General features: G+C 43.7%; 1 non-coding gene across 1 annotated transcript; it reads right to left on the bottom strand.

Moving 5' to 3' along the window:
- Positions 1-22,155: 22,155 nt before the first annotated feature.
- On the bottom strand, positions 22,156-22,230 carry Trnat-ugu (transfer RNA threonine (anticodon UGU)). The gene has a single exon. It is a non-coding gene; the product is annotated as a tRNA-Thr (tRNA).
- Positions 22,231-22,621: the final 391 nt, after the last annotated feature.

The following is a 22,621-nucleotide window of genomic DNA, read 5'->3' as shown; positions in this document are numbered from 1 at the left end:
TCCTGGATGATGCCCTCTCTCCCTCCATTTATCCCTCCTGTCAACTCTGATCCCCACTCCCCTCCTTTCATCCGTCCCTCTCCCCCCCCCCATTCCATTCTCTTTTTTCCCCACCTACCCTCTCTATGCCCCCCTTCTCTCCCCCAACTCCTTTTGCATTTCCTTCCTCTGCCTTTTCCTATTCCCTCTCGTGTGTGCCCTGCCCCTCCCCCCCTTATGAGTCCTCTCCCTCCATTGGTTCCCCCCCTTTCGTTTTTCCTCTCCTCCCTCCTCGTTTCCCCCCTCATCTGTCCAGATCCACCCCCCCCCCTCCATCTGCTCTAGGCTATGGTGTGTCCTCTTTGTGCCAACATTTTAGTGCAGTGTTTACAGTGTGTGTTCAGTGTTGTGTGTCTTTTCCGAAGTGCTGCGAACGGACATCATACTGTCACTGGGTCTGATTTCATATCTCTTGCGAACAGAAACCAGACTGACGCCATGTTTCTTAATTGTATGTCTACTATGTTACATGTCTGCTTCCTGTGTATTTTATTCGCTTTGCCAACCCTTTGCTTTATGTTTTAACTTTCCACAGTTTTTCGCCGTTTTTCAATTTAATTCACCGTTTTATCGCCTGCTGCTATAGTTTCTTAACTTCTTCTTACGCTTTAAAAAGTCTGGGTAGCATCTGGGTAGCTTCTTTGATTCATAATCAAAACGTCTTCGGTCCTGGGTTCGATCCCCGCCACTGCCTAAATTTTGATAAATAATCAGCATTGGCGGCCGAAAACCTCCGGCATAAGAAGTCAGCCTCATTCTGCCAACGGCCTTGTCAAAGAGAGCGGAGGAGCGGATAGAGGTTCAGGGCACTCTCTTGTCCTAGGGGTGGGAAATTGCCCCTAAACTGCCCCTAAAGGCGGAAGAATCAGCAACGATCAACGACATGAGGATGCAGAAGGCAATGGAAACCACTGCTTTAAAGACACGTAACGTGTATCCACAGGACATGTGGCCTGTAATTGAAGAAGTGTCATGATGATCTCTCCATTGGCAAAAGTTTCCGGAATAGTCCCCCATTCGGATCTCCGGGAGGGGACTGCCAAGGGGGAGGTTACCATGAGAAAAAGATTGAATAATCAACGAAAGGATAACGTTCTACGAGCCGGGGCGTGGAATGTCAGAAGCTTGAACGTGGTAGGGAAACTAGAAAATCTGAAAAGGGAAATGCAAAGGCTCAATCTAGATATAGTAGGGGTCAGTGAAGTGAAGTGGAGGGAAGACAAGGATTTCTGGTCAGATGAGTATCGGGTAATATCAACAGCAACAGAAAATGGGATAACAGGTGTAGGATTCGTTATGAATAGGAAGGTAGGGCAGAGGGTGTGTTACTGTGAACAGTTCAGTGACCGAGTTGTTCTAATCAGAATCGACAGCTGACCAACACCGACAACGATAGTTCAGGTATACATGCCGACGTCGCAAGCTGAAGATGAACAGATAGAGAAAGTGTATGAGGATATTGAAAGGGTAATGCAGTATGTAAAGGGGGACGAAAATCTAATAGTCTTGGGCGACTGGAATGCAGTTGTAGGGGAAGGAGTAGAAGAAAAGGTTACAGGAGAATATGGGCTTGGGACGAGGAATGTAAGAGGAGAAAGACTAATTGAGTTCTGTAACAAGTTTCAGCTAGTAATAGCGAATATCCTGTTCAAGAATCACAAGAGGAGGAGGTATACTTGGAAAAGGCCGGGAGATACGGAAAGATTGCAATTAGATTACGTCATGGTCAGACAGAGATTCCGAAACCAGATACTGGATTGTAAGGCGTACCCAGGAACAGATATAGACTCAGATCACAATATAGTAGTGATGAGTGATGAAGAGTAGGCTGAAGCTCAAGACATTAGTCAGGAAGAATCAATACGCAAAGAAGTGGGATACGGAGGTACTAAGGAATGACGAGATACGTTTGAAGTTCTCTAACGCTATAGATACAGCAATAAGGAATAGCGCAGTAGGCAGTACAGTTGAAGAGGAATGGATATCTCTAAAAAGGGCCATCGCAGAAGTTGGGAAGGAAAACATAGGTACAAAGAAGGTAGCTGCGAAGAAACCATGGGTAACAGAAGAAATACTTCAGTTGATTGATGAAAGGAGACAGTGCAAGGATGTTCCGGGAAATTCAGGAATATAGAAATACAAGTCGCTGAGGAATGAAATAAATAGGAAGTGCAGGGAAGCTAAGATGAAATGGCCTCAGGAAAAATGTGAAGACATCGAAAAAGATATGATTGTCGGAAGGACTGACTCAGCATACAGGAAAGTCAAAACAACCTTTGGTGACATTAAAAGCAACGGTGGTAACATTTGGAGTGCAACGGGAATTCCACTGTTAAATGCAGAGGAGAGAGCAGATAGGTGGAAAGAATACGTTGAAAGCCTCTATGAGGGTGAAGATTTGTCTGATGTGATTGAAGAAGAAACAGGAGTCGATTTAGAAGAGATAGGGGATGCAGTGTTAGAATCGGAATTTAAAAGAGCTTTGGAGGACTTACGGTCAAATAAGGCAGAAGGGATAGATAACATTCCATCAGAATTTCTAAAATCATTGGGGGAAGTGGCAACAAAACGACTATTCACGTTAGTGTGTAGAATATATCAGTCTGGTTACATACCATCTGACTTTCGGAAAAGCATCATCCACACAATTCCAAAGACGGCAAGAGCTGACAAATGCGAGAATTATCGCACAGTCAGCTTAACAGCTCATGCCTCGAAGCTCCTTACAAGAATAATATACAGAAGAATGGAAAATAAAATTGAGAATGCGCTAGGTGACGATCAGTTTGGTTTTAGGAAAAGTAAAGGGACGAGAGAGGCAATTCTGACGTTACGGCTAATAATTGATGCAAGGATAAAGAAAAATCAAGACACTTTCATAGGATTTGTTGACCTGGAAAAAGCATTCGACAATTTAAAATGGTGCAAGCTGTTCGAGATTCTGAAAAAAGTAGGGGTAAGCTATAGGGAGAGACGGGTCATATACAATATCTACAACAACCAAGAGGGAATAATAAGAGTGGACGATCAAGAACGAAGTGCTCGTATTAAGAAGGGTGTAAGACAAGGCTGTAGCCTTTCGCCCCTACTCTTCAATCTGTACATCGAGGAAGCAATGATGGAAATAGAAGAAAGGTTCAGGAGTGGAATTAAAATACAAGGTGAAAGGATATCAACGATACGATTCGCTGATGACATTGCTATCCTGAGTGAAAGTGAAGAAGAATTAAATGATCTGCTGAACGGAATGAACAGTCTAATGAGTACACAGTATGGTTTGAGAGTAAATCGGAGAAGGCGAAGTTAATGAGAAGTAGTAGAAATGAGAACAGCGGGAAACGTATCATCAGGATTGATGGTCACGAAGTCAATGAAGTTAAGGAATTCTGCTACCTAGGCAGTAAAATAACCAACGACGGAAGGAGCAAGGAGGACATCAAAAGTAGACTCGCTATGGCGAAAATGACATTTCTGGCCAAGAGAAGTCTACTAATATCAAATACCGGCCTTAATTTGAGGAAGAAATTTATGAGGATGTACGTCTGGAGTACAGCATTCTATGGTAGTGAAACATGGACTGTGGGAAAACCGGAACAGAAGAGAATCGAAGCATTTGAGATGTGGTGCTATAGACGAATGTTGAAAATTAGGTGGACTGATAAGGTAAGGAATGAGGAGGTTCTTCGCAGAATCGGAGAGGAAAGGAATATGTGGAAAACACTGATAAGGAGAAGGGACAGGATGATAGGACATCTGCTAAGACATGAGGGAATGACTTCCATGGTACTAGAGGGAGCTGTAGAGAGCAAAAACTGTAGAGGAAGACAGAGATTGGAATACGTCAAGCAAATGATTGAGGACGTAGATTGCAAGTGCTACTCTGAGATGAAGAGGTTAGCACAGGAAAGGAATTCTTGGCGGGCCGCATCAAACCAGTCAGTAGACTGATGACCAAAAAAAAAAAAAAAAAATGCTGCAGAGCAGCGTAATAAGCTGCTGCCAGCCCGCCCTTCGGGGGGAATCGAAATTCAATAAAGAAAAAGAAAACAACACTGCATGACGAGAAGCTCGTGGTGTGGTGCGGATTTACATCGGAAGTCGTGATCGAACCTATTTTCTTCGAGGAAAAGCGTGGTGGTTCTTTTCAAAGTGTCTGTGCGAGGGGTGTCAGGTATGGCGACATGTTACAGAGGTTCACCATCTTTAGCCCTTATGACAAACACTTGTTCGTTGGTACGACTTTTGTGGAAAATGGCGCTCCATTGCATATGGCACTTAGCCTGGTGAGACTCACGTCTCGGCCGCCACTTCCGTCATGGTAGCCGGTTGCTGTAACCTAGCGGTTCTGGGCGCTTCAGTCCGGAACCGCACGGCTGCCACGGTCGCAGGTTAGAATCCTGTCCTTAGGGTAGTCAGGTTAAAGTAGTTCTAAATCTAGGGGACTGATGACCTGAGATGTTAAGTCCCATAGTGCTTAGAGCCATTTTTGGACCGTCATGACAGGCTTCCTATATCGCCAAATCTCGGTCCATGTGATTGTTGCTTGCGGGGTTACCTGATGTCGCAACTCTACCGCAATCATCCGACTTTATTAGAGTTCCTAAAAGGCAACATCAGACGGCAGTTTCTCATCTTACCCACTGACGTGGCCGGCCGGTGTGGCCGTGCGGTTCTAGGCGCTTCAGTCTGGAACCGCTTGACCGCAACGGTCGCGGGTTCGAATCCTGCCTTGGGCATAGATGTGTGTAATGTCCTTAGGTTAGTTAGGTTTAAGTAGTTCTAAATTCTAGGGGACTGATTACCAAAGATGTTAAGTCCCATAGTGGTCAGAGCCATTTGAACCCACTGACGTGGCGTACAGCGCTGTTGACAACATTGTCCCTCGACTACGGGTCTTATTGATGAATGACGGCCGACACGTTTAGCATTAAGTTTAAAGATCATCGTCTGCCCCAAAAAAATTATTACGGTAGTTATTGTTTTTGTGTCATATGAAGCAATATCTGTTGGCCATTTTGTGCACATCTTTGGTTTCGATAAAATCCCATCTCATTTCAGGCAAGTGTATCCGTTTCTATCTCTCTTCCTATATCATTTCCCGTTGTATTTAAGTTTCAAATGTTAACTGACTTGTGGATCACTTTGTGTTAAGAACTGAATTGGACCCAATAAACTATCCCGTGTAATATCTATTTATATATGTTTTTCCACACAGATACGTGTAGAATTCCTCTTAACTTTTGCATTTTGTTTTCATTCTACCTCTACAGAATTGCCCGGAATATTTTAATAAGCATACATTTTGCAATGGAATCAGCTCTGGAATACCGAAAGACGTGGATCGCTGAGATAAGGGCCGTGCCGAGGTGCTGCCGCCGGGTTGGCGGCCAGTTGGCGGGTCCTCATCAGCATGCCCCTGGCCCCCGCATGCATTACGGCTTTTGGAAGCACCCTCGAGCGCCGCCGGCTGGAGGTGGTCCAGGCGCGCCACGCCGCGCCGCGCCGCGGTAATACCTTTATGACGATCGTAAATCGGGGACCGAAGCCGTGATCGCCATGTGCCCGGGGCACGCCCCTTCCGCGTCGGCGCGCGCCGAGTGCCGGTGGAGGGCACGGGTGCGGGCGCGCCGCGGTGGCGCTGCCCGCCCGCCGAGCCGCCCTTTGGCCGCTCGCCCGGGCCCTGTCCGGGCCGCGATTGGCTCCTGGGAGCAGGTCTCAGAGTTCCGCGTTGCGCTAACACTGGTGACTTTGGGGAAGAGCAACCGGCAGCCACACGAACCCCTCGTGACATCTGCAGTTTATCGTTGTTACAATCTTTTATACGAAATACACTACTTGCCATTAAAATTGCTGCACCACGAAGATGACGTGCTACAGACGCGAAATTTAACCGCCAGGAAGAAGATGCTGTGATATGCAAATGATTAGCTTTTCACAGCATTCACACGAGGTTGGCGCCGGTGGCGACACCTACAACGTGCTGACATTAGGAAAGTTTCCAACCGACTTCTCATACACAAACAGCAGTTGACCGGCGTTGCCTGGTGAAACGTGCTCTGATGCCTGGAGTAGGGAGGAAAAATGCGTACCATCACGTTTCCGACTTTGATAAAGGTCATATTGTAGCCTGTCGCGATTGCGGTTTATCTTATCGCGACATTGCTGCTCGCGTTGGTCGAGATCCAATGACTATTAGCAGAATATGGAATCGGTGGGTTCAGGAGGGTAATACGGAACGCCTTGCTGGATCACAACGGCCTTGTATCTGTAGCAGTCGACATGACAGGCATCTTATCCTCATTGCTGTAACGGATCGCGCAGTCACGTCTCGATCCCTGAGTCAACAGATGGGGACGTTTGCAAGACAGCAACCGTCTGCCCGAACAGTTCGACGACCTTTGCAGCAGCATTGACTATCAGCTCGGAGACCATGGCTGCGGTTACCCTTGACGCTGGATCACAGACAGGAGAGCTTGCGTTGGTATACTCAACGACGAGCCTGGGTGCACGAATGGCAAAACGTCATTTTTTCGCATGAATCCAGATTCTGTTTACAGCATCATGATGGTCGCATCAGTGTTTGGCGACATCGCGGTGAACGCTCATTGGAAGCGTGTATTCGTCATCGCCATACTGGCGTATCACCCAGCGTGATGGTATGGGGTGCCATTGGTTACATGTCTCGGTCCCCTCTTGTTCGTATTGACGGCACTTTGAACAGTGGACATTATATTTCAGATGTGTTCCGACCCGTGGCACTACCCTTCATTCGATCCCTGTGAAACCCTACATTTCAGTAGGATAATGCACCACCGCATGTTGAAGGTCCTGTACGGGCCTTTTTGGAAACAGAAAATGTTCGACTGCTCCCCTGGCCAGCACATTCTCCAGATCTCTCACCAATTGAAAACGTCAATGGTGGCCGAGCAACTGGCTCGTCACAATACGCCAGTCACTACTCTTGATGAACTGTGGTATCGTGTTGAAGCTGCGTGGGCAGCGGTACCTGTACATGCCATCGTAGCTCTGTTTGACTCTATGGCCAGGCGTATCAAGGCCGTTATTACGGTCAGAGTTGGTTGTTCTGGGTACTGATTTCTCAGGATCAATGCACCCAAACTGCGTGAAAATGTAATCACACGGCAGTTCTAGTATAATATATGCGTCCAATGAATACCCGTTTATCATCTGCATTTCTTGTTTGTGTAGCACTTTTAATGGCCAGTAGTGTACTTAAAAACCATAACTGCCCCAGCGCACACGAAACCAAATCGAAGTAATCCGTTGAATTACCTGGAATCCGTGGTTACCAGAAACACGACACGTTACCATGCCTAATGCAGTGTAGGAAAATGGTTAGCATTCAAAACAGCTTCCAGTCGTCCCGGAATGGATACATACAGGTCCTTCACTATTCTTCTTGCAAAGTAGTGGCTAGTTCATGTATCGTTGATGGAGGTGGAAAGCGACAACGTGCCCTTGTCTCCTAAATAGACCACGAAGGCTGAATACTGTCCAGATCTGGCGCCTGCGGTGGTCAGGGGAGACGCGAAACTTCATCCTCGTGCTCACAAAGCCAGTGCTGGTCGATGAGAGCTGGTACGTTATTTCTATTTTGAACTGCAATTTCCTTAACCTTAAATATAAAGGGAGTGGAAGGACTTGACCCATACAGTGACCATTTCATTTCAACACATTTATTTGCATCATAGATAAATCATTAAGAGAATTACAAACATAAATCAGATAATACTTTCTTTAAGAAACGCCATTCAGGCAAACTTTACAAACTACTTGTTATATAAAACCACAAATGAATTAATCTCTTTAAAACATTTAAAAACCGCCACTCAGGCCAATTTTACAAACTGCTTGTTATATGAAACCACAAGTGAATTAATCTCTTTGTAAACGTTTAAAAAACCGCCACTCGGGCTAAGTAAGTCATTTAAAATGAACTTAACATCAAATAACCAGGAAATCAATTATTATTTCAACATAGATTGAAAACCGCCCCTCCCGGGCGAGATATTACCAAATAACTTTACAAGCTTATAAACAGTTTGATCAATAATAATCCAGTTATTTCCCAATTAAAATTGACGTACATCACTAAGGCTGAATTGCATCGCAATTTTAGAAAACGGTTTCAATTGAGACACATTCTTCTAGAAATCCCTCAAAATTCTTAAGACAAATATTTAAAACATTTAACCCGGGCAACCTTGTACAGCCACCACAAGTCTTAGAAAACTGCAGCTTGTACCATAACTTAAGCCCGAGATAGTGAGGCCGCGACTTGGCCACGAACGGTGGAGGCGATTGAGTACTTATCTTCGAATTAAGATGTGGACTCCGTTTGTACTTCCACCCCGTTCAGAACACCTAAATCGAAACCAAACAGCACACGCGAGCCCAGGCGAAGTCCACCGCCCGTACGCCCGCTGGTAATTTAAAAGGTGAGACTCTGCAGTTCAGTGGCCCACTGCTTCCGATCTCTGAAACATAAATCAGAAGCGACAACAGGGAGCCAAACAACCCTTCCTTCATCTTAGTACTCAAACTTATACAGAAAACTACTTCGATAAAATTGACAATAATAAAATTGATTTCATTCCTTTAAGTAGAATCACATACACGAATGACGCAAACGGAACTGGCTCATTGAAACCCAAGCATCACATGGAGCACCTTATGTGGGCCTGTAAGGTACAACATGGCAATCCTTAGACAAGGAATATAGATCATTCGGTAAGGCTGCGCACACGTATCAATGTTTTAGACACTTGCCAGCTGAAGTAAGGAGAGTACTACTAAGGAGCGAAGCAGACACTTAATAAGAGGCACGAAATATCACATCACAGTACTTGCAACGGTTTGCTACCTCAAGAGCAATCATCATTATATTTCACTTATCGCTGGTAGGACTTGAATTACTTAACTTGATGCCAGCTGCTGGATCGATGTGGCGAAGACACGTGACTTTGCTTAGTCCGATAGCAACAGTGTGTTCCTTCACGGAAGCGAGCACATGCATAGCTTCACGAGGCTGCCAAGAAGCCACAGCGCCGGGCCGCTGTTACTGACCCCAGTACGATCAAGCTCTAACTGCCGCCCGTAGTCAGGTACACCGTGCTCGCTATCGTCTCTCCAAGTCTCCCTAATACGCGCACTTCCGCGTGCCTAGCGCAACGTTATTGTCCCTTTCCACTCCGTACAGACCGCTGTATCCTGAACCGGCCCAGGCTCCAAAGACAAGCTTCTGCCAGAGGGAACCGATAGTGCCTAACCAAAGGTAGCCCTAGCACCAGTCCCGCCACGGCTCAAGAGCTGTGTCGACAGGGACCTCGTCGTCTTGCAGAACAGCATCAACATTGAGGAACAAGCATCGTACCGTGGGATGGACATGATCAGCAAAATCGTTGGCATTTCTGCAGCCCTGGAGAGTAACCGTGGGGTTCATCGAACACTGTGATAAGAGTGGCCAAATCATCACTGAACCACGCCACATTTCACACTCGGGATGTAAATTCAACCATTAGTAGGAAAAGTCTGAAACAAGACTCATTCGATTAAACAACATTCTTGCATTCCTCCAGTGTCCAGGTTTTATGGCATGTGCAACACGTTTTCCCGTTACGGGCATTTGCATCACCGATGAACTGTTTTGGAATTCCAGCTCGTTCTGAAATTCGTGACTTATGGAGAGCCCTTGTTGTTTTGGTGCTGAAAGGCTTGGCGATTGCAACATTCAGCTTTACCTGGAGTTTTGCAGCTTCTGTCCTCTAATTTTTCGTCGCAGTCCTCTTCAATAGCCGTCCGTTACAATCACTCCACTTTCGTCCTCGTTAAGACTTAATGGATGACGTGTTTCATCCTTCCCTGCGGTAAAATCTTCGATGCCGTGACTCTTCGACCACCAAACACTTCGGCTACCCTTGATGTGCAAGCAGCCACATCCAAGCACCAAGAATTTTTCCACAGTAGAATTTACTTATCTCCTAAATAATGCACTCAAAGCTACACAGAACATTTTTCTGGCCACGAATGAAACTTGCAACGTACTGAGGGAGATGCACAGTTGCCGTTCGTGTTCAAATAACACACTACGTCCTGTGAGATTGGCTAGCAGCCGAATTTATGTTCGAACATGCTTTTCTGATGGTGTTTCGATGTTTTGTCCAACCTCTGTACATCTTCATGTCACTGATGTTGATTAGCAGTGGGATTTTGGAATGTACACTGTGTTCGAACATTGTGAATAACCTGGAGATAAACGATCTGTTAATAGAAAGCATGGATTCAGAAAACATCGTCCTTTTGAAACATCGGACATGAAGTAATGGTTGCAGTCGACAGGAGCTCCCAAACTGATTTAATGCTTTTGCATTTCCAGAAGGTTTGCGACCCTGTTCTTCACAATCAACTTCTAACCACATTGCCTGCATATGGAGTATGATCTCAGCTGTGCGGCGAAATTCGTGATTTCCAGTAAGGAAACTTAAAATGGGTTGTGACTGACGCAAAGTCAGCGAGTTAAGTAATATCTGGTGAAGTAATGTCTGGCGAAGTGTTATGGGGCCTCTGCTTTCTTCAATCTACTTAAGCCATTTAGGGGACAATCTGAGCAGGCCTCTTTTGTAGATTATTTGCCGATGATGCTGTCATTTATCGTTTAGTAAAGCTATCAAAAGATTAAAAAAATTGTAAAGTAGCTTAGACAATATAGCTGTATAGTGTGGAAACAAGAAATTGATTCTAAACAAAAGAGAATGTGAAGTCATCCAAACTGGTAGTAAAAGGAATCCTTTAAATCTTGATTTCGCGATAGATTGCACAAATTTAAAGGCTGTCAATTTAACTAAGCACGTAGGGATTACAGTGACGAGCAGCTTACACTAGAGCACATATACAGAATATGTTGTTGGGAAGATGAACCAAAGACAGCGTTTTATTGGCATAACACTTACACGACACAGCAAACACACACCTGGAAATTAAAAAAAAGAATAGAAAGAGTTCTTCGATGCAGCGTACTGAAATTTTAGTGAACCACTCTTGGGGACTTAAGCAACAAACGGTCACACCGAAAGACGCATAAATATCTAAGTACAGTTGACAGGGCGTGCGAAATACCGGTGCTAGTACCCTGCATGCCACCCCCCCCCCTTCCGCCCCTTTGCAACAACGCAAGTAGCAGTTCTCTCATGGGGACAATCGTAGAGGTGACGAAAGCAGTCTTGCGGAGTGGCCTGCCATGAAATTTCCATGTGGTACCTCACTTGGGCCAGATCTCCTGGCTGTCTTGCAGAACTCTCTGTTGGGGATAGATCTAGGGTGGATGCAGACAAGAGTATGACCTACACCTTGGAGAGAATGTTAGGCCGCACGGGATACCTATGAACCTGCAGTGCCTTGTCGGAAAATCACATCGCCGTCTTGGTGCAGTATGAGGTATTGAATAATATTTTGGACACACGGTGCACTGTTCAGTGTTCCCTCTACGATCACCAGAGGATAGCTGCCTTTGTAAGGCACAATTCCCCACATCACGATGGAGGATTTTCTCCTTGTGTGCTTTTGTCGTATGAACTCCAGACGTTTGCGCTCATCGGCAACTAGCCATACGTGCACGTGACCATCATTGGCACCAAGGCAGAAGCGCCTGTCACAACACCATGTTGGGACGTATGCAGAAGACGCTTTAACGGCATGCAGGATCGCAGCTCTGCTTCACAGAGACTGTTGCGAATGCTCCTCGCTCATGTCCACAGAACAACAGTGTCCCTAATTTGTTGTGAAGTCGCAGTGTGTCCTGATACGATATTTTGTAATATGAGACTGTGTTGGTGTGTGTCTGTGTGCCACCGCCTCCAGATCCCGGCTGACGGGTATGGACCTTCTTCTGACCACTGGGTTCATCATCGATGCACAGCGGAGGCCCCATTTCTAAGGTATGTCGGCTCGGCCTCCCACAGACACACCATAACTCTCTCTTAAACGCTGTGAGTCGTACTGTGAGTCGAAGACGTACACGGAGCTCTTTATGGCACAGCAAGCTGGCTACTACTAGCAGTGGAGGTAAACAACCACTACTGAGCTTACAATATTCCAAGGCCAATAACGCTGGTCGTGGCTTGTTTCCAGTACTGCGCATTTGATCGTCACATAAACTGCAATGTTGTAGTGTCCCATTCAGGTAGGGTATGCCTTAATAAATTGCGTTAAGGTGTTATTTATTCTTATTTCTGTAGTGTAATCGAATATGCCTTCCAATACTACGCTCGTCCGCCTCCTTTTGTAATACTGTTCTACGATACGAGGTCATTTCACGAAATATCCGTCACCCACTTTTTCCTCTGAATGTGAATTTTGTTGACTGCCACGCACAGAATGATCATTGTATAGAAATGAGATAAATTAAAGCTCATACGGAAAATTCGTGCTTCTCTCATGAAATTTCGGCAGAACACTAAAGAGTGGATTGCAGAACTTTAATGTAGATGTAGATGTAAATATTCTTGCAGCATATGCTACTGATCCAACTATAAACAATCTGGTGTTTATACAAGGAGGATATGTTTATGTATGTCTAGGATCGATTTCAACCAAATTTTGCATAGGAACAGAAGGCCCCATGAATAACATCACTGTAGGGTTTAAGGACTCTTAGGTCAAATAGGAGCCGAGAAACAGGAAAAAACGTGTTTTCCAGTCTCTGAAATTTAGGCTGCACTGTATGACACGCAAATTGTGTCGCAACAATATAGGTCTAACAAATCAGTGCGATTTGCAGGGCAACCCACATGTCAGGGGTATGAAACAGTTTTCTGCCCTCCAACATATAGGCTGTCATGCATGAAGGACATGTTGTGTCAGAGAAGTATTGGCCTGCTTTATTCACCTGCTTTGCTTTGCAACATGTATCTCAGTGGCAAATAAATGATCTTCGAGCCCCTGATGCGTAGTCTGCCCTGCACTGCATACATGTTGTTGGAGTCGCGTCGGTCTCTTTTATTGAACTATATTGTGGAGCCAGCACATGCTGTTTGACACGTTTGGGGACATGTTGAGCTAGACAGAGGACGGAATGAACTGAGAGAGAGGGAGGAGGATTTATACAGAGAGATTGGTGGAGGTAGAGAGTTTGTGGACACATGGAAAAGTAAATGTGGAGGGACGGAGATAGAAAGAGGTGTATACAAGGATATGGGCAGTAAGGGAGAGGGGAAGAAGATAATCTCAGAGAGAATTGATGGACGAAAGGGAGAAAGAGTGGGGAGGAGGAAGTTAAGCGAAGGAAATGAGGAGGAGGAGGAGGATTACATGAATGGGCACAGGGAACAACAGGTGGACACAGAGCAGGAGGAGGAGGACGTGTGTTCAATAGATGTTTCGAACGCATATGCGGGCGAAACCGTAGGCAAAAGGCCAGTAGTCCTATAAAAGTGCTGAAACGCCCCTGTCATCTGTTCTTCCTCGCTTCCGTAACGTCGCTTGAAGCCCCGCCTGCGGCCGCTTCCGGAAGTCAAGCACTTCGGAAACGTCTTTTAGCGGACCCCGACTGATTCTGTGCCCTGCGGCACTGCGCAGCCTGTGTAAATACGAATAGCAAGCCTCTTTCTGAAGCACGAGATCGAGCTATAAATTTCCCACAAGTCCAAAGCTATTACAGTCCTGTAGCAGTCCTACTACTTTCAGAAAGATTCCGAGATCCGAGCACTGTACTGGAATATGTACCCTTGCTCAAAGCAACTTCCAGTTGTAATCTCTGCAACAGGAAACCTAGTTCAATGTCAATAATGAAATAGTAACAAAAAAGACACTACCCTAAAATTTCCACCGAAATGAATATAATTCATTGTCTCCAATGAGGACCTCATCAGTTCTATCTAATTCACTAAATGCTACAGTCCTACTAGCTACTTGGTTCACAACTCTGTCAACACTGTACAACACCAAGCTACATAATACAATTGTCACTTTCTTGAAACCTCATTAATCGTCACCCATTGCGAAGCAGAAGATTGTGATGTGGACCAAAGGTTCCTACAACCTTCATCTCGAATGTTGCAAAAGCGTGTTGCCCTGCAGTTCGTCGACCAGCTCGGCGACGCTTCAAACACCAGTCGACACATGCGAAATAAATGGGAAGATTCCAGGAGTTTATATGAGCTATAAGTGGGTTAACGGTATGATATTGACACCAAATTTCACCATAATTCCATCCAATGCCTCTGTGGACATGTCACACGATGGAAAGATCGTCACATCCGCTGTTACCCACACTTCGCTCTTCCTTTGACGCCTCTGCGTTGGAGGTCAGAACCGTGCCTCCCAGCAATAAAATCAAGTGGATTTCATTTGAGTGGCGGAGCAAACCTTTCAGACACACCGTCGTTCAGAATCTAGAAGGGAAGGCCTCAGGAGGTGACATAACGAGGCCAAAGAAATCACGACTTCCCATGGAACTATTATTCTTATGTGTTTCATGGTCGGAAACACAATTCGCAGTTCCATGAGCAGCAGAACACTGCTTACACCAGTCAGCCGAGTCAATGCTTCTCTGACGACATCATGGTGCAGGCAGCCCCTTCGACACCCCTTAGATTTCGCCTGCCCGCAAGCAGGACCTAGAGCAGTAGTGGAGTGCCACTCAGCTGAATCTGTGTCGAAATCTCTGAACTCTATTTAAAGTGCTCTGCAAAGCTGTACTTGTGGTACCGAGGATATTGCCACAACGAGGGGTCTTTTCCGTTTTATTCGAGCATGCGTCAATGGTCCGACCTCCATGGTCAACCCAAAAGAGGGCACGAAACAGGTGACTGAGAAAGCATAAATCCCGTTTGCTGCTTCGGGTCACGTTCAACAGTTTTTCAACGATTTCTTGTGGTTCCACACTGCATGTCAGAGCAAACGCAACAGTCGGACTACACTCCCAAGGGCTCTGATCGCGTTGATTGAGGTAGCAGCGTAACGATGTTGTTAGAGAAGAGCTGAATCGTCTGCATTGCACTGTGAACAGACGTTTTGGACCGCTATGTATCTGGGCATGAACGGGTCAAGGAAAGAAGATGTTTCGTTCATGCTGCCTCCTAAGGCCTCTCCGTGTGCACTCTGAACTGGGTTTGACTGGAATGTTTTCTTTTGACCACCCGAAAAAGTCGTTTACCTTCAACATTGGGCGTCGCGGTTCTGACCTCCATTGGAGAGGTGTCAGATAAAGGGGTAAAATGCGGGTAAAAGGATGTGTCACGTTCGCTCTTGCGTTGGGTGGAATTGAAATTTGTTACGAAAGTGACTTCGTTAACGTACTTAACATCTCACATGACCTACAGATACGTCGACACCTTGTTTATGAAGCGTCATCGAACCCCTAGGATGATGTCACAGGGCGCCAAGCTTTTGCACCCTTACAGCATCTTTAAGATAATGTGCAACTTCTATATAGAAACGAGAGACAATTAAAGGGTTTTAAAAATGGTGACTTTTTCAGTGTGTAATTTTAGGCTTCTGTTTACTGAGCGTATGCACACTCGCTAAAACGGCAACACTCGCCTAGACAACCGGAATGCCTCACCCTGAAATGCACGCCACCTTGTGGAATTCTTATTTGGATTCTCAGAAATTATTATGCAGTACGAAATAAATCTGTCGACTGTGAAAGGGTCACCATCTCCTGACTTCATAAGTGTACTACGGAAATCCATCTCCGTCCCAGAGTGCACACGACTTGTTCAACACCCCAGTTCCAAGTCGCTTCACGATATAATTTTAAAATTTTATCCGTCGCACACGGAACGTGGATTCGATAGTCCACGTTTAGCTTGCAGAGTTAACCGTGCTGCTGAAAGCAAAGAAACGATGCGGCTTATTTATATGGCATGTGCATCTCAACGTGTTACACGCGTTCACAGAGCGCTACGGTAAGAGTTCAGCTGTATCTGGCTGGATAATGGCACAGTCTATTTACGAGATGGACGTGTGTAAAATTTCTAGTTGGCGTTTTCCATGTCAGAGAATATGGCACAACGCATCATTAAGGTTTAGGATGCTTGCATCGCCTCACTGTGATACTTCTTGTTACAGAGTCACCCCATACTTCGTACTGTAGATGCAATGTACTCTCTAGAAAAACATAAATTTGTATCTCTTTGTTCTTACACCCCTTCTCACAGGCGTAACAGGGCGATAAATTGTCGCTTAGGTGGGAAATCGACGCCTCCCCAACCAGACCTCAATAAATTGTTTGTCTGTTTCCGCAAGGAACAAATCAACGCCCAGTAATTACATTTCCACAGAAAAACTAGTTTAGCTATCACATTATGTTCTCCAGCCCTGTGACATTATATAGTGTTTCTTGTGGCTGACGAATGTTCTGGATCTAGGACGCAGGATCAGCGATTTTAACGTAAAAATTTCGAAGTGCACTTGTGGCAATACCTTGCAGCTGAGAGAGATCATTCTCACTGGGCTGAGGAAGTAAGGTTAACGTAAAAAACGTGAATATGTCAAGATTCTGTAACTGAAATATCTCTGAAGCCTCTAGATAAGTCGAAAAGGTGGTTCCTTTCTTTTACATGCCTAAATGTGCCCAAGGACATATTAGCCTTCTTGAGGTATTATAAGAGCATTTTTTTCTGTGTCCTCAATCTTTACTATACTGTAATTTTGAGAGTACACCGCAATCGGAGTAGACAATAGAGCATCGTAGATTTTCATTGACTCGGGTAAGGACTGCTCTGGAATAAGTTTTTGTATTGTCTTTTGAACCATGTTTCTTGAGTTGGATATCGTTAGTTTGGCCCCTCTATGGTTACCCGCCCGATGTGGTTGAACCTGGCCAGTATAGTCGACTGTGTCCTCAAAGCACACAAGCCTCCACAACACCTCAAGGTCGCGTGCCTGTAGGAGATTTATTGTTTTATCTTATACTTTTTAAATTTAGTTTTCATACATTTTCTTGCTTATAATTTTTATTATTTTGTTATTTACCTTATAATGTTTAGTTTTTATTTTGTTTGATTTTTATTAGGGAGAAGAACTTCTTAGCCAAGATGACAATAAAATCTTTAATGTGGACAAGATTCGATAAAACTAAGTTACAATCTTCAGATCTGTCATACGTTTACAAGACATGCTACATCATGTTATAACAAGTAACACAACATTAACCCATAGGAAACAAACCGACGACATACCTTTGTAAATGCAGGAAGGTAATTTCCTAATTATTGCTGTTTGTATGAAGTTAGGTATCTCTTATTTCGTTATTACTCCTCCCGTGTTTGTTGTAAAATAATAATGCTGTACGATATATCTCAAAGGCAGATATCTACACTACTGACCATCAAAATTGCTACACCACGAAGATGACGCGCTACAGATGCGAAATTTAACCGACAGGAAGAAGATGCTCTGATATGCAAATGATTTGCTTTTCGGATCAGTCATGCAAGGTTGGCGCCGATGGCGACACCTACAACGTACTGACACGAGGAAAGTTTCCAACCGATTTCTCACACACAAAGAGCAGTTGACCGGCGTTGCCTGGTGAAACGACGTTGTAATGCCTCGTGTAAGGAGGAGAATTGCGTACCAGCACGTTTACGACTATGATAAATGTCGGATTGTAGCCTATCGCGATTGCGGCTTACCGTATGGCGACATTGCTTTCGTGTTGCTCGAGTTCCAATGATTGTTAGCAGAATATGGAATCGGTGGGTTCAGGAGGGTAATGCGGAACGCCGCGCTGGATCCCGACGGCCCCGTATCTCTAGCAGTCGAGATGACAGGCATCTTATCCGCATGGTTGTAACTGATCGTACAGCCACGTCTCGATCCCTGAGTCAACAGATGAGGGCAAGACAACAACTATCGGCACGGACAGTTCGACGACGTTTGCAGCCGCATGGACTATCAGCTCGGAGACCATGGCTGCGGTTACCCTTGACGCTGCGTCACAAACTGGAGCGCATGCGATGGTGTACTCAACGACGAACCTGGGTGCACGAAAGGCAAAACGTTATTTTTTCGGATTAATCCAGGTTCTGTTTACAGCAACATGATGGTCGCATCCGTGTTTGGCGACATCACGGTGAACGCACATTAGAGGCGTGTATTCGTCATCGCCATACTGACGTATCACCCGGCGTCATGGTATGGGGTGCCATTAGTTACACGCCTCGGTCACCTCTTGTTCGCAATGACGGCACTTTGAACAGTGGACGTTACATTTCAGATGTGTTACTAACCGATTCCTACGAAACCCTAAATTTCAGCAGGAAAATGCACGACCGCTTGTTGCAGGTCCTGTACAGGCCTTTCTGGATACAGAAAATGTTCGACAGCTGCCCTGGCCAGCACATTCTCCACTTCTCTCACAAATTGAATACGTGTGATCAACTGATCAATGGTGGCCGAGCAACTGGCTCGTCACAATACGCCAGTCACTACTCTTGATGAACTCTGGTATCGTGTTGAAGCTGCACGGGCAGCTGTACCTGTACACGCCGTCCAAGCCCTGTATGACTCAATGCCCAGGCGTATCAAGGCCGTCATTACGGCCGGAGGCGGTTGTTCTGGGTACTGATTTCTCAGGATCTGTACACCCAAACTGCGTGAAAATGTAAATACGTGTCAGTTCTAGTATAATGTATTTGTCCAACGATTACCCGTTTATCATCTGCATTTCTTCTTGGTGTAGCAATTTTAATGGCCAGTAGTGTAGCAAAATTAGCCTGTCTACTCTTCAGGCAGAGGATGGTATCATCCTGTTTCTTACCGGTGCCACGTAACTAGTTTGGTTTGAACGTAGACATCGGACTATATTTTGGTGTATATGCCATGTAAGTGTTCATTTATGTCATATATAGATAGCTAGTGGAGCTTTGGCAATCTACTCTTCAGTAGGGGATGGTATTCAGTCGCTAGGAAGTGGAAAGTTATCACATCCTTTTCATGAATTATTGGAGGATTGTTTTTTATAGACTTCGAGCTACGTTAGCGTGGTAATGATGGTTTAGTTTATATCTTTTAGACAGAGGACTCTGGCACCCAGATGCTAGGTTGTCATCGTCTCTTAGATTTAATTTATCTGTCCTGTAGCTTCACATTGGGGAACGTAGGTCTTGAGCTACACTGCTGTATAAACGAACGATTATTGAATACCTCTTAACATCCTGATTAATTTCATTGTGTAGATAGAAAGGGACATACGCTGTTGTTTAGGCAGTTGGATATCACATATTTTGCAAATACTCCTTCTGTACTTCTTCGTGCAATGATCTGAACGTAGACGGCGCGGGTAGTAAGAGATGAAATTTCTGTAGGTGGATTCAATTAATTTCGTTCTGTCCAGGGGCAGAGTTTAGTCATGAGTTCATGGCGTCTGTGATTCATGTAGCGGCTTATACGTCGCATAAATGACGACATATTTCATATGTAGATATCTAACAAAGTTATGGCCTTCTACTCTTTAGACAGAAAGTGGCACTACCCTGTTTCATGCAGGTGCTAGGTATCTTGTGTGGTAAGTTTCTCATTACTTCTGACTGTGTTTCGCACCACATAGATCTCAAGCTACGTTATTGTAACAAAACTATTTATCAAGGAAACCTTTTAAGTATTCTTTTATTAATTATTTTGGCTCTTGTAGGGTGTGTGACGTATCCTACGGGTTATACAAGATGTCATCCAGTCTGGATAGCCTTTTTGTAGGTTGATATATGAAGACAGATAGTTGGTTACATTACTGTATTACTAGGCATTAAGTTATATATGAGTCCATAACTTACATTAATATAATGCAATGACAACGCTTGCGTAGTTTTGTGAGTCAGGATTGCGTTTGGGTTTCTCATGTTCTGTATTCTTTGGCTACAGACGTCCATATACTCAATCTAAGTACTGGACTGTAATTACTTTCGACGGTTTACCTTTGGTATCCTTCGTAGCATTCTTGGCCATGCTATAGACTATCATATAGCCTAATCTTTTGGTGCACTATAATGGTATAATTTTCAGTTTGTCTGCGATAGCTATAGATGTTGCGTTAGATAACGCTGTGTTCTTATTTTAGTAATTTACTATAAACGTTTTTAGCATAGAGCGTAACTTCTGTTCTTTATAATAAGTTTTAATTGCTTATTTTCTTTCTCTTTTCCAACAACTTTTGTAGGTCACTTAGTGATACTGTCACAAACAGGTACTTGCAGTTTTGTAATGCTGTAGCACAGGTATTGTAAATATAGTGTAAGTGATTTATTAGCGGTATTCTGTCATGAAAAAGTTATCAAAAATATTTTATAAACGTTTCAGAACTTTTTATATACGTATTTTTGGAATCATGGTTGATTGAAATTAGGTATTTGACTTTTACTGATAGACCCTGTGTACTGCATCGACACCTGTTGTGCTTGAGGTCAGTTCTTCTTATGCATAGGGTAGTGACATTCTTGTGGCTCCCTGGAAGACATGATGTTTTGGTAAATTGTGATGCACATAGCAATTGTAATGTAGAAATGTCAACACATGGCTCATTTCATGTATTATGTACATGGAAATTCAGTGGCAGATTTTGTGTGTAGCTGACAAAGATGTTTATAATAACCATTGTGAGGATATGTTGTCATTCGGTTCTAAACGTTGCATTATTTGTATTGCAGTTTGTAGCAAGTCTTTGAATTTTGTAACCGAAATCGGTTATCTACAATAAACTTTTTTGTAGTGATCTCTTCTAAGAAGCTCTTCTTCTTCTAACTAATAACTACAGATCACCCATTTGAGCTCAAAATGAAAAAAATAATTGTTTATTATATTTAGTGTTTTATAGTGATGCACATTTTATTCGTATATGGATGACGCTGTATGCGCTAACACGTGAAAAATAACCGTAAATAATACAATTATACAAAGTAAAAAAAAAAAAAAACATAAATTCAACATCCAAAGAAATTTTAAATACAGTGCTAATCTTAAGATACGATGTATGTAAATATTTTATATTAAGTAGATATACTTACAATTCAATCTTATTACATAGATAAACTTACTCAAAAGCTTACTACATCGCAAGCTGCAAGATTCGCCCAACAAACAATAAAATATTGAGCGGCACAAGTCTTGTTATTATCTCCTACTTTAAGATTCTTGCCATTTTTTATTTAGAGTATGCAATATTAAATGAACTCAATTGAATAATTTTCGTACGAAGTATAACAAAACCTAATGTGAATTAAATGCGAGCATGGTTGGGAGAAATAAGCAGATCGCCGAAGCAATATATGCACGACAAAATGCGAACTGATTTCGGCCCTGTTCGAAAATTGACAAACTGAAGCCTGTTTCGTCCGAAAATTAATTTTCACTAGATGGCATAGCAGTTTTGAAGAAAACACAGTGAAACATTTTCTGTTGATTGGAAATAAGGTGAACTCATTCTTACAATTATTTTTACAGCAGTTTTCTGGTGAGTTTTCTGCTTGATCATCGATAAAACTTTAAATGGTTGATGAAACAGTACATTATTTTGCATAGATCTGGGCATAATTCTGGTTTGGTACAGTTTCACACATCCAGAGCTTCTTAGAAGATTTTAACCCATTGGTGAATAAAATTTTTAAAGGTTACACAACGAAACATTAATCAATAGTAATAAAGCATTCTTTTTATTAGATCCAAACGCAGCGCTTAAAATGCAAAGCTGTTCTATGAAACACGATTTCATGTGCAAACGCATGATTTTTCGGACATACAACCCGAAAAATCAAACATTTTTGTTCACGCTCTTCCTAATTAGTTTAACCACACATTTTTATTATCATCTGTATAGCTGTAAGCCCTCACAGCCCGTGCAATTCGTCTGGAACATGATTTTATGTGCATTTTATGTGCAGCTTTAAACCGTGATATCGTGGCATTGGATAATGTTTTCACAGAACAACAGAACGACCATTAATTGTAATTATATATATATATGACGGTAGTATCTGTTCCCGAAAGAACAGTTATCGTGGATGACCATGCAGCTTTGCTAGAAGTGAAGCGATAATTAAATGGACACCCTAGCTGCAAACAGGCGTTGATGTACTTCATTGGGGACATGTTGAAAATGTGTGCCCCGACCGGGACTCGAACCCGGGATCTCCTGCTTACATGGCAGACGCTCTATCCATCTGAGCCACCGCAGGCACAGTGGATAGTGCGTCACATTTTCAACATGTCCCCAATGAAGTACATCAACGCCTGTTTGCAGCTAGGGTGTCCATTTAATTATCGTTTCACTTGGAATTATATGTCTACCGCCATAAAAATATGAATCGAATCACACACGTTTGAAACACGCAAGCGGCGTTCGTAAAAACTCACAAAACGTGTTTTTTGCACGTAAAATCCGAATGACACTACTCTTATCATAGGGACTCTTCAATTTTGCTGTGAGAATGTAATTTTTATTTATTTGATTCAAATTTAATCATTTCCGCGCATTCAGTACACGCAACAACGAATTTTACATTCTACATTTGGCTCGACTTTAAACTATCTTATCTCGATAGTGGATCAAGATTATGGGAAACATATT

This window comes from Schistocerca serialis, chromosome 5 (genome assembly GCF_023864345.2).
Source record: "Schistocerca serialis cubense isolate TAMUIC-IGC-003099 chromosome 5, iqSchSeri2.2, whole genome shotgun sequence".
Taxonomy (NCBI): Eukaryota; Metazoa; Arthropoda; class Insecta; order Orthoptera; family Acrididae; genus Schistocerca; species Schistocerca serialis.
The sequence above is the reverse complement of the archived record's forward strand: the minus strand, read 5'-3'. Positions and strand labels throughout refer to the sequence as shown.